An 11,450-nucleotide genomic window follows, 5' to 3' on the forward strand; every position below is an offset into this window, starting at 1 on the left:
AAAGTGCTAAAGAGACTACCTTGAGTATAAAATGTCAATCTAAAAGCTGGAACTCAGAATATGAGTAACCAGAAAAGAATGCTGAACAAAGAAATACTATGACCTAGTAAAAACACAAGAGATAAATCAATTTATGGGAAGGGGGGAGTTAATATTTCAGCAACCAAGAGGAGAGCTAAGATGAGGAGAAAGTGGTTTGACTAAAATACTACACAAGAGATTGTAAGAAATGAAGCAATAGATTAAAAAACTGAAATTACAAGTGAAATCAGAGGCTAGAAGAAAGTCAACAGAAAAATAATCTATGTCTTGAAAGGCATTATAAAAAGGATTAAAATGTTAGCACAACTACTATTACAAAACAATATAATCCTGAAAAAGGAGTGGGGAAGGGAGATGGTGGATCTTTAATTGCAAGCATTCTTTATGAAAACATCAGAGGTCAATAAAAACTTTGACATGTCAACAGAGGAGTCAAGGGAAACTTTGAAAAGTAAATACATATGAGTAATAGGTAACAGCTAAATGATAATGAAGTGTTTACATTTTAATGAGGGAGAAGAGATGTGTTGCTTCAGAATCCAAATGTCTTCAGTAGTTTAATAGAAGGACTTAAGAGATAAATGCAAGGCCTTGGGGATGTTTTATTCTGTTTTATTGGTTTAAAGAGAGAAAAGTAAAGTGAGTGAAGAGGGATATACTAGGGAAGAAAGCATATAAAAAAAGAAGAAAGTTGGAGCCTAATATGTTTTGTTAAATGGAATGTCAGAGAAAAAGAGTATACATAAAGTAAAGAGTTTGCTAGAAAAATATATATAAAACTATACAAGGAAACAAGCATGGTCAGAGAAAAAAAGGGAGATTGGGGAATGAGAGAAAAGTAGAAGCAAGGTAGGAAGAGTGATAAACTGAATATCAGTTTCAAGGAATTGGTCATAAAAATGAAAGTACTAGAGATTAGGGACTGAGCTAGGTGAAGAGAGGAAAAAACAAAGAAGTGGGAATAGATTGCTTTAATTATAAGTTTCTAATGTTGTTTGAATATACAATTAATGATCATAACAACGGAAATGAATCAGATAAATTCACCTATGAAAAGTGAAGAGCAGTAGAATTATTTAGAAAGTAGAATTCCACAATATATGCTTATTAGTACAAGAGAAGAGAATTCATTCCTCCTTCTCAAATAGTGTAATGCCATCAGTGTAAAGTAATGGTGCAGTTGTAAGTGAATGGACAAGATGGTTTATTCCCTGTGATTTCTTTATAATTTAAGAGATTATTTATTTATTTATTTAGGTCAAGAAGAAACAGCTTGCTGGCTTACAATATCAGTCAGGGATTTCTAGAACTAAAAATATTTCAGTAGTTGTCCATACTAACATTGATGAAGTGATGAACTTCAGGTTCAAAAACTGAAGATTAGGAGCAGGTAGGTGGCTCAGTGGATTAAGAGTCAGGCTTAGAAATGGGAGGTCCTGGGTTCAAATATGACCTCTGATACTTCCTAGAGGTATGACCCTGGGCAAGTCACTTAACCCCTATTGCCTAGCCCTAAATGCTCTTCTGCCTTGGAACCAATACCTAGTATTGATTCTAAGATGGAAGTTAAGTTTTTGTTTTTGTTTTTAAGAAAAAAGAAGAAAAAAAAACAACAACAAAAAAACAATGGAAGAATATAGTCATTGAGTTGGAAACAGAATCTAGAGTTGGAATTGCTCTTGCAGGAAAGAGGAAAAGAGAGAATTTCCAAGAACAGAACAAAACATTGAGAAGATTGACACAGAAGACTGTCACCTAATCTTACCTGCAAAGGAGTGCAGATTCCTTCCCTCCCAAATTAAATTCCTTTATTTAGTTGATTCAGGTTGTTGAGGTTCTTTTTAACTCTGCGATTCTGTGTTTTCTTATTCTATGGGATGAGGAAATTTCAGATTAGACATAACTACTCATTCAGTCATTATAGGACAACAGGATGATAGGATCATAAATTTAGAGCTGGAAAAGATGTTAAAAATAGATAACTAGTATTGTCTTTTTGTTAAAAAGTCAAGGAAATTTAGGCCCAGAGAGATTAAATGATTTCACCATCTTCGTTAAAATGACTGACAGTGGTCACATCTGAATCCAGATCCTGTGATTAAAAACCAGTCCTTTTTTTAACTTCACCACAAAGTTTCTCTTCATAAGTTACATAATACTCTTAAAGAACAATTTATATTATTAAAATGAAGAAAATGTTTTGCTTTTTACAGGTAAAGAAACTACCATATATTTTATGAGAGCCCCAGATAGAAAATATTTCAATGAATTTGGCCTGTGTAGACAAATCCCAATAGTTATCCCCATAACTTTTTTCGCCCTTTCTCAATCAGTGTCTTTGACTTCATCTAGAACCATATAGCCTGGATTGCTTTAAGAGGAGATTGACTGGGCTTAAAGCTATCTAAAATAAAAATAATTTTTTTTCAGTAGCAATGATGTTATGAAGACTGTTTCCCTCCACCCCCTCTCCACAATTAATATCCAATACCACAGTCATGAGCAAGTTAATTTCAGATTACTAAACCCATAAAGAATAGGTATGTCGGTTGTGTGAATAGGCAAATGTGCCTAACTCTGGTAACTAGGGAACTATGGAACGGAGTATTCCACCCATGCTTTGTTCTAGTTTCATGACCAGAAATAGACTAGAGGAATAAAAAGCAGTATGTCTTTTTTTGTCTCTCAATCTATGATCATTTCATTGTTCTACTTTAAACTAAATACTCTTAAAAACAATTATTGATATATTTGCTTTTTTGTATCCTGCTGCTCCCATTCCCTTCCCAAAAAGCCATGATTTGTGAAATTTTTATAACAGGGAAATTATTTAAAGATTTAAAAGAGAAATGAAATATCAACTAATTTAGCTAATCTGGTAATATATATAGTATTTCACTCCCATGTTCTTCTCCTTCTGTAAGAATAAAAATAGTGAAAAGTGGAAAGAGAAGAAGGAAATAAATTCTCAGAAATTTTATTTTCCCAAATATTTTCTCTATAACATTGCAGCATTCCATTTGTATTCATTTGTTTATACCATTATAGTCTTTGTATATATTATTCTCCTTTTTTCTCTTACTTAATTTTGAATCAGTTCACATAAGTATTTCCATGTTTCTCTGCATTCATCATATTTATTTTTCCTTGTAATATAGTAAATGTACTTTCTTTGTCATTAATTTTCTTAGAATTAAGGCCTAATAATGAAATTTCCAGATGAAAGATTTGACCATTTTTCCCCCTTTGAGTAATTTCAAATCACTTTACAAACTTCAGGTATATTTTGATGAGCATATTTCTTTCTTTTTATTTGAAGAGCTTTGATATATGGGAACATGGACTTAGGCCTTGGAGGTTTACTACCAGCTATCAGTTTCAGCACCCTCCTTTAATAAATGAGAAAGCTGAATCTGAGAGAGATTAAGTAATTTGCTCAGGTCTGGGACAAGATTTAAACTCAGGTTGTCCTGACTTCAAGCCTAGCACTGAAATTATTTTTTTAAAGAAATGTTTATTCAAATCCTTTGATAATGTATACATTAAGGAGTGATTTTTCATCCCAAATGCTACAATTGCTTAAATAAATATCTTGTATATCATATTCCTATCAAAAATATTTCAAACAAAGTTATTTGCTAATAAAGAACTTTACAAATCTATGTAATTAGAAATTTCCTCTCTCCCATGTTTAATTAAATATAATGTGTAGACATACCTATGAATGGCATACAATATATAATATCTGTAATAGATTATTTTGTCTAAATTTTAACCTAAAATACCTAAGGCCTATTAATAAATCTTATACCCAAGGCCTATTAATAAATCTAAATGTCTGTGCTTTATTGTGACAAGGAGGTAACTGAATTATTGTTAATAGTGCCAATGGAACTCAAAATCCATGCCATAGGTTCTTCCAAATGAGAAAAGCTTTGGCTTTAGAACAGATGGGTTATATATCTGACTTCCAAGAAGCAGCCTACCTAAGTCTCAAGAAGCTTTTCACTACATGGCTAACTTTGATGATAAATTAATCCATCTATGAAGCGAAGAAGTGTTTTGATCTGCAGAAGTAAAAAGAATGCTTGTGTGAATGAAACCAAGGATCCTTGAAAGGCTGAAGTAAGAAATAAAATGGATAATAAAAATACTTAAATATTATTACATTAAGAATGTCTCTATTCTAATTTGGTTGAGGATAGGGACTCTATTTTGTTTTTTCTTTACATCACTAAAACCTATCTCAGCACTCTTCATAGATACATCTTTATGATTTTATTTTCTTTTTTTTTTGGTCTTATTCTTATTACTACTATTTCTAACAAGCAGTTTTTTTTAATTTAATTGAATGAAGACATATCCCCAGAGACATATTAGACTAAAATTATGCTTGACAAGTTCTGCGATTTTGGGCTATTACAAGTATGTTTTTCTCAATCTTGGAATGTCTAGTTGATATTCCCTTAGCTGCCAAATGAATAATTAAAAAAGCATCATACAGCATGAAATTTGTACTGTATGAGTCCCATGGAAACCAACACATAATATGGTCCCTTTTATGAGGCATCTTATGAGACTTCCTCTCTCTTTTCCTCTATAATATTAGTCTATTCTATTAGCTTATTTGGATTTCATCTATTTGCAAATGTTCAGAAGAGATATCTCTTATTGCTATTAGAATGACAATTATTAAGTACCTACTTTTCTAAGGATTAGAGAGGATTAGGGATAAGAGATTTAGGAAATACAAAGACATAATCAAGAGTCCACACTAGGTCCACAAGGTTCCATGTTCAATGAGGCTAAATTGTGTTTCCTCTATATAGGCATGGTACTTCAAAGTCTGGAGAGTTAATATCAGGGTCAAGAAGACTTTGTTTCAAGCCCTACCTCTGACACTGGCTCTGTGACTTTGGGCAAGTCACTTAGCCTCTGAAGCATACTATAGGGAAAGTTATCAATTTGTATTATTAGTATGGATTTCTTCAATGGAAGATCCTTACAACAATGAAATCAAAGTTCTCGTCCCATTTGCCTTCCCCACAAGCCTTCCACAAGTGAAAATTTCCATTTCACAGGTGAAGATATGAAAAACTGAGGGGTCTAAATAGGTAAAATTCTGAGTCATGCAAACAGTGACAGGTGTAGTACAGGGAAGGGGGGACATAGCGGTTTTGCAGGCTTTGGCTGAGTTCTGAAGTCAGTTAGGAATTTAGAATCTTGGTAAGAGTTTCAGTTGGACCTGGGACCTTAACCAGGGCCAGCTGAGCTCCTGTGTCTCCTTTCTGGAAATTGAAAACCTAGCCTAGCTTTGGAGTGTTTTTTGAGATTTGTTAATTTAGATAAACCCTTTGAATCTCCATATTCTACCTCATTTCCCTACCTTCCTTTCCCTTACCTAAATGTCTGTGAGGAGTGAATTAAGGAGATTAAATCACAGAGTAGTTTCAAATCTGTGAGAGTTCAGCTATACTCTCGCAGTACTTTATCTAGAGAGGTTAGATAGCCATCATAATAATCCCTTTTGATTTCAATATCACCTTGAGAGTTGAGTAAAGGCAGAACCTTGCTCAAACTCCATCCTTGCTTCCCTTCCCCCACCTGAGGTTTCTTTAAGCAACTTTTAGGGCTTCCTTTAATTCCTTTTACCTGACAATTTAACCTGAGAAGACAATAAATCCCTTTTGTGTTTAAACAGACCTGTTAGTTACTTTGTCTGTTTGTTACTTTGTCAGTTAATTAGTAAGAAAGGGAAGAAGAGGAATAGAATCAACATACTCTGGGCTTGAAGGGAAGCTGGGGTATCCATCTTGAAGGAAGGTGTAACTGCAAAACAACTCCCTTCCTGTGAAATTAACTAAAGCCTGAAGTTAATTTCAATCAGTCTATTTCCCTTCAGTTTGTCTTTAGTCTAAGTCCTAGTCTATAAGCCCTGCTGTTCTTTTAGATTAATTTATCCTCTCCCTGGAAATTTTTTTACCTCAGTGTTATACTCCCTGACTTCAGCCTCATATTATATCCTGCATCTCACTATTACATCCTACCTGCAACCCATATTACCTACCTAGCAAGTCCCTGACAACATCCCTTCCAAATCCCTATAATACAACATCTTTCCTAAATTCACCTTATAACATCTGGTGAGCACAGTCAAACAAAAACCTACAATCTTCTGAATCAAAAGAAAATAAATTTTGCAAGAATAACTTTCATGGTAGGCAGTCTTTCCTTACTGGCTTGCTCTTTTATGCAGGGACTATATACATTTTGGCTGATAAAGGTACCAAATTTAATACAGCAATTGATTGAAATTGATGATTATTATAAATGGTTTGGCTTTACATTAGCTGAGTGTATATGCTTCATACCCACGGCTGTAGCAATTATTCTATCTCTATGGCACTTCATTACAATCTCAAAAGCGGTTCTGACTCATCTGTTCAATTATTACAAGGCATCTTCTCCAAAACCTGATAATGAATGCAAGGAACTAGTAGAGAACATCAAACTACTGTTCCAGGTGTTAAAACAAATCCGTGAAGGCAAAGAACTCTATAAGCACATGATTTTACAGCTAGAAATAGTGGAATCTAAATTTTGGGGGCAAAAGGAAACTGAGAAAGAACAACCTATTCAAAATGAAGTGGTCTCTGTACTTCGAATAGTGGACAGGACTATTGTGCAGCCTGGAGAGGGGGTGGTGCATGTCAAAACATACAAGGCATTCACTCCTAGTGACATGGAGTTTTACGAAAAACCATACAAGAGCCTAAAAGAATTAAAATGGGTGTTCACTCTTTTCAACCCTAGTTTTGATGATGTCGAATTTCTTTTGGGGGAATTTTATTCTCCCTCGGAAAAGGAAAAATTCCTCAATGAAACTAGGACAAATATCAATTTAGAGTCATGGCCACAGGTGCATCAAGACCTGGATTTCACTCAACACGCTAACATGAGATACTTGTTAAGATGCAGGGCTGATCTTATCAAAGCAATGATATCATTTGCAAAAAGACCAAATGCCTGGCAGAAATTTGAAAAACTGAGGCAAGGGGAAGAAGAACAACCAAGCAGTTTTTCAGATAGAGTTATTGAAGCTGAAGAAACAATTTTAGGACTTAGAGACACACATGCCCAGGATACAATTGATCATATAAGGAGACAATTTGTAAAGGGAACCTCAAGCCCAATACAAAATTATTTCAAGGCAAAGTTGTCCACAGTGGGAATCACTACCACTGGAGGATGTTAGGCAACACGCGGCATATATACATGATTTAAAACAAAAGAAGCAAGACTGGCTAGGCAATCTGATAATGATAAAGATGAGATCATAGCAGATTTAAAGCGCCAATTAAAACAGACTAGATGTGAGAAGGAAATTGAGGAGGTAAAGAATTTTGCTCTCCAAACAAGTAGAAATCAATTTAGACAACCTGCCAACAGCACCCCAAAATCAAAATCATCACCCCAATGTTATTTATGTGGAAGGATTGGGCACATCATTCGTGTTTGTAGATTTAAGCAACAAATAGATTTTTCAAAAACCAATAATCAAAGAGATAACAGAAAGATATTTTATAATTCAAAATGGGCTAAGAATAATGAATCTAAAAGACCTGATGAAGATAAACATAAGGGTACTTGCTGCAATCATACATGTAAAAAGTACAGTCAAACACCTTCATTAGATGACATGGAGAGATATGTACAAATGGGAACAAAACCAAAGAAATCATTATGAATCGAGATTCCTGATTCAAAACATATCAATCAATGTAATTTGGTTGTGGCAGAGTCTAATAGAAGTAAGGAAAGAAAAATGGGAAATTTGGGCAAAATAGAGTAAGTGTCTAAAGTAATCTACACAGAGGATACACATAGGGTATAATCAAGACTTGTTTTCGGGTCAATGCTCTTTCACCAAACCATACTATCTCTTACTGTATACAACTACAATCTCCTCCTACTACTATTAATTACATATTTTACTTTTCACCTGGGTCAGATTTAGGTTAATACTTTTCTCAATAGTCATGCTATCCCATAGCACTCCAGAGTGGTTGAAGATTCTTTTTCTGTCACGATTCAGCTTTAAATGAATGAAATCAGGAACTTTTACTCTTCTTAACTTCATTGGGTCAGCTCCAGTCCTGGTCATATCCATATCAAGATAAGGAATTTCACCTCAGATCAAGAAAGAACAAATAGAAAATAAATAACTAAAATCTAAGCTCAGACTTGCCTAGGCAAGACATGTGGTTTAGATGCTATTTCATCACAGTTGCATAGTGGCTGAGGTGGAAAACAGCCAGCAAAGACTTATCTACCTAACTTTTAGGACAGTCCTGGCATGATTTGCATCCAGGCAGAAAATAAATAAATAAATAAAAGACAGAGATAGACGAGGTAGAATGCCACTCCTTTTTGTTCAACCACTGAATCATCAGCATCTCCCATTATTCAGTCAATAAAAAGAATCTTGTATTTCAAAATAAAAATACCTTAGTTATGAATATGTGGCTGAAACATACCTCTTTAAAATGTCTGTGTAACCAACTGAAACCAGGAATAAAGACTCTGAAAATGTTTTATGAACCTGTACTCAGTGAATAGGAGAGGATAAACGTTTTCCTCTAGTTCATTTGAAAGTATCGCATTATCTCTAAAATGTATTGATTTTTTGCTAGATATCATATATCTTTGGAAAAGTAGTAATGAAAGTGATAGGAGGTAATTAAGGGTGGAAAAAATTGAAGGGTTTTTGTTGTTGTTATTGTTGTTCTTCCCCTACCTCCCTTTTTTTACTCCAATATCATGAAGCCAGGAAAACAATATTTAATATGGGCATTAAAGCTTTGCTCCAGGGAGCTGAAATTTAAATGTTCTGATCATTTTACAGTATGTTTCATCCTTACCCATCCTGCTCTAGCCTAGGTTTATCTATGGTCATAGTAGCTTCATACTAGGATTTTTATTTACCTCTTGGTATCCATTGTCTTCTCTAGATTTCCATCCTTGCCCCTGATTTGCAGCAGTGGCTAGCTTTCAACATCTAAAACTTGCTGTGTCCCAGAGCATTCTTTATTTTCCTGGCACTCTCAACCCAGATAAGACTCCCTCCATTCTGTTGCAACTTGCTCTGTCTTTTCAGTCTCAGGTACAAAAAATCCTAACCACACACCTAGATGTCAAGAAAGTGCTATGATCAACTGAATTAACACTTCCATGAGAGCAGTTTCCACCTTTGTCTTGAAAGTTATATCATTTCCCAGAAACAGGGAAATAAAAACAAATTATGGAATGGATTGAATTATACCTGCAATTGCAATTATTGGTTTCTCAACACTGTTCTATGGAATTTTTCATCATTTTCATCATTTTCTTTTGGCTGCAAGTTCCTTGCAAGGACAATTACTCTATGGAATGTATAACACAGTTGTATAAATCTATTTTTCTCCTTTGAGATGTTTCTTTATTACTGTCTTTCTTAACTGAATTTGAGTAATAAAATTAATAGAGCAGCAATGGAATAGTTTAAAGGAATTGGTTTTGCCTGACTATGTATATGTTAACAAAAACTTGTACTTTTCTTTTCAGGTGAAGGGGACAAGGCGTGAAACGAAAAAAATAGATTTTTGTTAATTAGAAAAAAAGTACCTCTCAAAATGTGGCATTTAAGACTGTGAAAAATATAAGAGAATTTTTCATTGAACTTTTCAACTTCTCAGAGAAAATAAACATAGATGACTCAATGTGTACCTCAAAGAGATTCTGACCTACTTATATGAGTTTGGAAGGTAATACAAAGAAGGAATACTAAGATTTTAAAACACATAAAATTGAATACAAGTAATTTCAACCAAGATGAGTCTCAAGTGTTGCAGAAAGAGAGAGAAAGATGCCTCTACAATCCTTCATTAGGTGATCATTGGAAATTTTAGCTTTAATCAGTAGTAAGCTCCCCAGACTGAGAAATAGAAAGGACATTAGAGATAACCTAGTAATTTTACAGATGAGGAAACTAAGATTGGAAAGGATGAAGTGAATTATCCAACAAGGATTCCCAACCTGAACAAACTAGAACTCTTTCCATTACTTTGCAATGACATACTTTCTTTAAGATATGATAGAAACTCACTTAAAAGATCGGATAGATTCACTATTACCTAGAGACAAGAAACAAATAATGTGTTTGGACATTTTTCTCTGTGCTCAGATTCTATCAGTATTATTATTTTGTACATGAATTATGACTTTTGAAATAATTAGTAACTTTCTGAGGCAAGGGTCAGATATCCAGTTTTAAAATAATATTTTCTAGAACTGAATGGAAGCTAAAGAAACTATCACTTCTAGGCTCCTAACTTTGAATAGATAAGTTATCATTAGTCTAAGCATTTTCTTTGCATTGTTCTAGGAATTTGTTTATATTTGTTTAAATATAAACATTTAAATATACAATGCTGTACATACATATAGCATGCAAATACATACATGTAAACTTATGCATTTATCTGCAGGTGAATATGCATATGTGACTGTATGTATGTGTATATTTGTGTGTGTGTATTCTGGTATTATGACTGTCTTTAATTGCTAGCATATAAGAACTGAATAGGGTAGCAAAGTGGCTCAGTGAATAGAATGCCAGACCGATATTCAAAAAAGACCTGAATACAAATCTTCCCCTAGATGCTTCCTAGCAAGTCACTTAAACCCATTTGACTCAGTTTCCTCATATCTTAAATGAGCTAGAGAAGGAAATGGCAAGTGACTCCAGCATCTTTGCCAAGAAAACCCTAAATGGGATCACAAAGAGTTGGACATGATTAAGCAACAACAAGAAGTGAACCTGTTAATGCTTTACATGGGAGAGATCTGTGATTTACTTAGGAAAAAGAATTTCTAGCATATGAGTTACTTTTCATAATTCACAATTTTTCACTGATATAGATTATAGGATCACAGATTTAGATCTATATGAGAATTTAGATGTTATATAGTTCAGCATCTTCATTTTATAAGTGAAGAAAATGAGGATCAAGAGAAATAAAATAAGTTGTTCAAGTTTATAAAGGCACTAAGTGTCATAGATATGATACCAATTCAGGTCCTCTGATGCTAGAGAACTAGGGAATTGTCCAGGGTTCCTAGAGGTTAAGTGACCTGCCTAGAGACACACAAATAAAAATGATGGAGAGAGGAATTGAATGTAGATATTCCTGGTGCTACGTTCATTATGCTCTATATTAGTCTGCTTTCAAAGATTTTCTACTTCTTAAAAAGATGAATTTTTAAAAGATGGATATAATTAACATATTCCCATTATGATGATCATTTATTCTGTTCATTAGAATGTAAAACTTAAGTCAAATGACATACTATATGTCTCTTTTTATAAC

Source organism: Gracilinanus agilis, chromosome 4, assembly GCF_016433145.1.
Source record: "Gracilinanus agilis isolate LMUSP501 chromosome 4, AgileGrace, whole genome shotgun sequence".
Classification (NCBI taxonomy): domain Eukaryota; kingdom Metazoa; phylum Chordata; class Mammalia; order Didelphimorphia; family Didelphidae; genus Gracilinanus; species Gracilinanus agilis.